The sequence below is a fragment of the Dipodomys ordii genome, unplaced genomic scaffold (assembly GCF_000151885.1).
Source record: "Dipodomys ordii isolate 6190 unplaced genomic scaffold, Dord_2.0 Scaffold135, whole genome shotgun sequence".
Lineage (NCBI taxonomy): Eukaryota > Metazoa > Chordata > Mammalia > Rodentia > Heteromyidae > Dipodomys > Dipodomys ordii.
In genome coordinates this window covers 1997943-2003942 of record NW_012267351.1, presented here as the reverse complement: position 1 = coordinate 2003942, position 6000 = coordinate 1997943, and the positions used below count along the sequence as shown (strand labels likewise).

Below are 6000 nucleotides of genomic sequence, written 5' to 3'. Positions count from 1 at the left end.
TTAGTTACTCACCTGGAGGTGTTGGCACCTTATGACGTCTAAGCAGAAGGAATCACCGAGTTTTCTTTGGAACCTCTGTAACTTGTGGTGCCAAACACAGCTCCATCTACCCTGCCCTACGTCAAAGCTGACACCAATTTACCTTCCAGTTGCTCAGGCCAAATGCCTGAGGGCCATTCCTGTCTCCTTTCTGCCTCTCATACCACACCCCGAACCATCAGAAAATCCTGGAAGGAGTACAACAAATACAAATCAGAGTGCTCAGATTTATTTCATTTATTTTTTATTCAACTGGATGGGACAACTGGATGCTGCTAGTCTCAATTTAGAGGTGTTTTTTTTTTCCCCTCCACCTGAAAGGGTGTCTGTTAGTTGAAGAAAAACATATTGGGCATATTATTTAAAACATGATTCACACATATTATTTAAAACATGATTCTTGTTTCCAAGAAGCATCTTTATCTAGAAAACCAGCCTGAAGTTTGTCTTATTTTCTTGTTTTTATTTTTTCATTTCAGGCCAAAGCATTGCAATCAATCCAAATGTGTATCCTTGGGGAATACAGCTTAGGTGGTCACAGGGATAAAGTATTGCTTTCTTCTTTATACTTTTCTCATTTTTTTTTGAAGCATGGTTACAGAGTATTTTTATTTAATTTTTGTTGGTCATGGGGCTTGAACTCAGGGCTTGGGTATGGTCTCTGAGCTTTTTTGCTCAGGCTAACCATCTACCATTTTGAGCCACAGCTCTACTTGAGTTTTTCTGGTAGTTAATTGGAGATAAGAGTCTCATGGACTTTCTTGCCCAGGCTGGCTTTGAATCACAATCTTCAGATCTGAGCCTCCTGAGTAGCTAGGGATGAAAGGTGTGAGCCACTGACATCCACCTCTGATTATTATTATTTTTCTAATTGGTTTTCAGTCTTGAAACACAAGTCCATATGCTAGGCAAGTGCTCTTTACCTCTAGCCCCTACAGATTATTTGTTTAGCTATGAAAGATTGGTTCAATCTTTTTCCCAGTGACAAGACACTTAAAAACAGAAACAGACTTGAGGCCTCTTCTAATGGATCCACAAAAAGGCAAGTCTTCAGGCAGCACACCTGAACTCCAAATAGAAGCTTCCTTTCTCTCACACATTCTAAGGCATTGAGACATTTTTCTCCTGATACCACCCACACACACCAGGATTGAAGCCAAGACAAGACAGGTGCCTGGAGGAGCAACTGGCAAAGTGTCTGAGCCAGGTGGAGGACCTCAGGGCCCCCACCCCTTCTTGCCCTTCTGTTTCTGATTCTCTTCCATCCAACAGCATCTCCTTGGCGCCCCCCCCCACTCCCACTTCTTTTTTCTTTTTGACTCCCAACTCTTTCCATATACACTTTGGTGAGGATGAAGACAATCCTGATCCAGAAATGGGCTTATGACTTCTTCCTGGCCAGTTCTGACATTCTCCTGACCATGATATTTAGTTCAGAATGGAAATGAAAGTCTGTTTCAGGGCATTTCCCTTTAAAAAATGTTTTAGTGTTATTATAAACACAGAGGCGTTACAGTTACATAAGTCAGGTAAATGAGTACATTTCTTTTTGGACAATGTCATCCCTACCCTCAATCCCAGTTTTCCCCTCCAGTTCCCCATCCACAAGTTGTATAGTCCGTGTTCAACATCGTGTCTAGTGAGCACCACTGCTGCAATAGTTCACCCTTTGCCCCTCCTCTATTTCTGTGCCCCCCTTACCCTCCCAAAGACAGATAAATAAGACAAAAAGAACAAAAAGTTGGAAACAGTAACAAAGAAACAAAAACCTCATTTCCATTTCCTGGAGTTCATTTTGAAAGATATATTAGATGATCAGCTGTACATAGGCATTGTGCCTTTGTGTTCCTTTCATGAGCCAGGTTATTTCTTTTGAGTGTTGAAGGAAGCCCTTACTTTCCTGCTGGGCTTGAACCTGGTAAAACAAAACAAAAACCACTTCCTGCCCTTTTAGGGCTATCTGAGCCAGTTGATTATTTCTTTTCCATCCTTTCTTGTAGCCATGAAAGTTAGATATTCAATCAATCGAAGACTAATACAGTGAATCAAGAGGACAAAGGATCATAGGAGAGAAACATGATTGCAATCTGAAACTTGTCTGTCTGAGGAAAACTGTAGCCTGGAGGCCTCAAATCCTGACAGTACCTGGTCACTATGTGTCAATGTCCAAGGCATTACATAAGAATGAGGGGTTTTGATGTGCCTGGACACCAAGCCTCCAACCCTAGGAAGAGGTAATCAGACGACCTAGTCCTGAGTAGTTCCATAGGGTTTATATTACAGGCTCACCAAGCAAACTCCATAAGCTTTCCTACTATTCATGGATTTCTACCATATGCATTCTGTCTTATAGCAGTTCAGTTTGTCTTGCAAATAAAACCTTAGGGCCCGCTTCATTTGTTGGCGTCCTGTGAATTTTTGGCTGTAGTCTGATCAACACTGCCCATCCCTGGGGAATTTTGTGGGGCTTATCTCCTTAGGAGACTCCATGTAAGTTCACCGTTCTCTGGATGTGTGTGCAGTCCTTCATTAACGTATGTCCTCTCCTATAATTTTTTTTTTTGATGGACAGAATTCAGAGAGAGTGACCTTCTTCAAAAGATCTTGAGGCTCCCCCCTTCCTCCTTATTGGATCCCCCAATATCCAAGTGAAAAGTCCAGGATAACTTCTACCCAGAAAAGGAGACCACCAGAAAGGCAAAAGGATGAAGCATTCTGTTTCTTTTTTGCCAGTCCTGGGGCTTGAACTCAGGGCCTGGGCACTCTCCTTGAGCTTCTTTTGCTCAAGGCCAGCACTCTAACACTTGGGCCACGGCACCACTTCCGGCTTTTCCTGTTTATGTGGTACTGTGGAATTGATCCCAGGGCTTCATACATGATAGCCATGTACTTTGCCACTGTTAGTATTATGCTCACCTTTGGTCCTCAGCTCTACCCAGACCTGAGCCCCTCCAATCCCTGGAGTTCCCAACATACAGCTGGCCCTTCTCTCTCTTCGCCCAGATCCACCTGGGCTCCCATCTACCTCACTTCCAACCCTCAGACGCCTCCTGCTACCTGGATGGATGCTCCCTCTTGGGGGAAATATGACTCCTCTAATAAACTTTATAATAACCTTTCTCCTGAGCCTGCCTGCCTCTGCAGGTCCCCCTGGGATGGGTGTGTGGGACCCTTCAACAACTAAGCCACATTCCCAGCCTGAAGCATTTTATGTAGGAAGAAGGGCTTTATTAGAAGATGCACAGGTACCAGACATCCAACATCCAGCCACTACCTGAGGCACAGATCTAAGAGACTGGAAAGTGTGCTGCTAAGTATTGTTGTTATACAACTACACCCTTCCTCTAGGCTGGTGCACAGGCTTGAATGGGAACGACTCAGGTAGATGTCAACCTCACAGGCCCCTCAGTCTGCTACCCTTTGTTAGTGGAGGGGCTACATAATTCCAAAATCCAACTCCTAGCGGAGTGGAGTGACACATTTTCCAGTATCTCAGACACTAAAAGCCTGGGCTGTGCCTGCTGCTGTCCCCACAAATGGCAGGTGATCACCACAGGCGATGCTGGGTAGAGGACAGTATGGAAATTCTGTCCTGAATATAGAAAATCTAGATCCTGAAAGAATGTTTGTCCTCCGTCCTTTTCTCATTCTGCCTACTATCTAGCCGTAAGCAACAGTCACGCATTTCCCACATTCTTTACAGTTCGAGGCCGACTTTCAGTGAGGTGTGTGTGTGTGTGTGTGTGTGTGTGTGTGTTTCTTCTTGGAATCTACTTTTCTCGCTTTTTCTTTTTGTGGAACAGGGGCTTGAACTCAGGGCCTTCACTTGGCAGGCACTACCACTTGAACCACACCTCCAGCCCTTTTTGTATTTTTCAAATAGGGTCTTCCACTTTTTTTGCCTGGGGCCTATCAGGGACAGAAATCTTCCTGCGTCTGCTTCCTAAGTACCTGGGATTACAGTATCATATCGTAGACCACCATGCCCAGTTCTCTCCCTTCCTCCCAATCTCTTTTTTGTGATAATCAGGCTTGCTAGGCAGGTGCTCGACCACTTAACCATCCTTCCAACCCCTTTGTGCTCCGCATTATGTTTGAGATAAGAGTCTCACTTCTGCCTGGACACAGGCCTGGGGTGACTTGCCTATTTTAGGCCCCAGCCACAACACCCAGCTGAAGGGGATCTTGTGAACTTTCCTGCCCCAACTGCCCAATCTCAAACTTCCAGATAACCAGGATTACAAACATGAGCCACAGATGCCAGCCCAGCTTGCTTTTGAGACAGGGTCTTGATTCATCTACTGCTGACCTCAATCCAGGATCCTTCTGTCTTTACTTTGGAGTAGCTGGGATTAGCCCCATACTTGGCCCCTCACTCATTCCTGAAGGGTTGATTTTCCAGAGAAAAGCCAGTAGCAAGCAGTACATCCTAGTTTGCCATGTGGGTAGTGATGGTGGCGGTGTGTGTGTGTGTGAGGAGGAAGCTCTTCTTGTCCTTGCCATATTCTTTAGCATACATGTCTAATGTGTTTAACGTTTGTGGCGAGCTGTGCCCCTAGACTGGGAGGTTATTCAGGACAAGTGGGGTCTGATCCGTCTGTGTGCCAGAACTGCCAGTCAACAAATGTTTTCTGATGCAAACATCATGTGACACAGCCCCATCAACCACCAGTTTTCCTTCAACAGAGTACTTAGTTCTTCAAACACTATTATTCTTGTTCAGGCTAGAACCCCACTACCAACCCCCCCCCCCAAAAAAAAAAAAAAAAAAAACTGTCCATTGATTAATTCTTTGGGCTGAATTATCATTCATGGATGGAAATGGGCCATTACTTTTTTTTTTTTTTCATAATGAAGGCAGGAAAATCAACCGACGGTGCAAGATCGGATGTTCTATCTTTAGGAAGATCAAGACACTGGCTAAGGTGAAGCGTGAGAGCCTAATCTGTGTTCCCACGTGATTGCCAGGTCAAGGCCTCAGGAAGAGGAAAACGCGAGAAGAGGAAGATCGAGAGAAAAAAAGGAGATCAAAGCGAGCACCCAGAGAAAAAGGCAGATCCAGATAAAGCAAAGAGGGCCCTTAGGAAGGGGCGAAAACAGAGAGGACAAGGAAACTTAAAAGAGAGCGGGAAGAGAAGAACTAAAGGAGGGCTGAAGTGCGTCGGACTGGCTCATGGCCCTCAGTGCTGGGGGGAGGCTGGGGGCGGGGCCTGAGACAAGCGCCGTGCGAATAACGAATCCCCCCCCCTTACTTCCGACGCAGGATGGTCGCGCCCGACGGCGGCGGCCAATGGGCGATCCGGATGTTGGAGCGGCGGTGGCGGTCGGGGTTGCTCGCTGGCTGGGGGTAGGCGGCCGCCGCCATGATGCTTGTTTGCTTTCAATGAAAACGAGGGGGGCGCGGAGGAGGAGGCGTCGGCGTCGGTGGCGGCGGCGTCGACGGCGCGGAGGCGAAAGCGGTGGCGGCGACGGGCGCAGCGAGGAGGGCGAGGCCGGGGGCCGAGACAGCGGGAGGGCGTAGTGGCGGCCGGTCGGGGCGGCGGAGGCGGGCAGCTTGAAGCGGTGGCGCTCGGAGGGGGAACAAAGAGCGGCGGCTGAGGCGGCAAACGAGCGGCGGCGGCGGCGCTGCAGCAGCGGGCGGGACTGGTATGGTGGTTCCACAGGTCAGACCCCGCTGCGCTCACAGGGAGGAGGCGGCGGCGGCGGCGGCGGAGGCGGCGGAGGAAGGCGTCGCTCCTCGAGAGGTGAGCGAGCCCCGGCCCGAGGCCGCGCCCCCCCCGGGCGCGCTGCTGCCTCGCTCGGCCCGCGCTCCGACTCTTTCCCGCCCCCCCCCCTCACCCACCACTCCAGGCCCCCCTTCCCTCCGGTCCGCTCGGCCCCGGACCTGGACGCGCGCACGCGCGTGCGCGCGCGGGGCTCCGTCGTGGGCAACTTTATAGTTTTGGTGCATGGCGGCCACAA

At 48.8% G+C, this 6000-nt stretch overlaps 1 protein-coding gene across 2 annotated transcripts in view; it reads left to right on the top strand.

The window, feature by feature from the left end:
• Nucleotides 1-5010: 5010 nt before the first annotated feature.
• Nucleotides 5011-6000, top strand: part of Cnot6 (CCR4-NOT transcription complex, subunit 6) — a 31621-nt gene continuing 30631 nt past the window's right edge. For both annotated transcript variants that reach the window (XM_013030984.1, XM_013030982.1), the window contains exon 1: nucleotides 5011-5783. The gene's annotated coding sequence lies outside the window, so the exon portion shown is untranslated. The remainder of the gene's footprint in view (nucleotides 5784-6000) is intronic.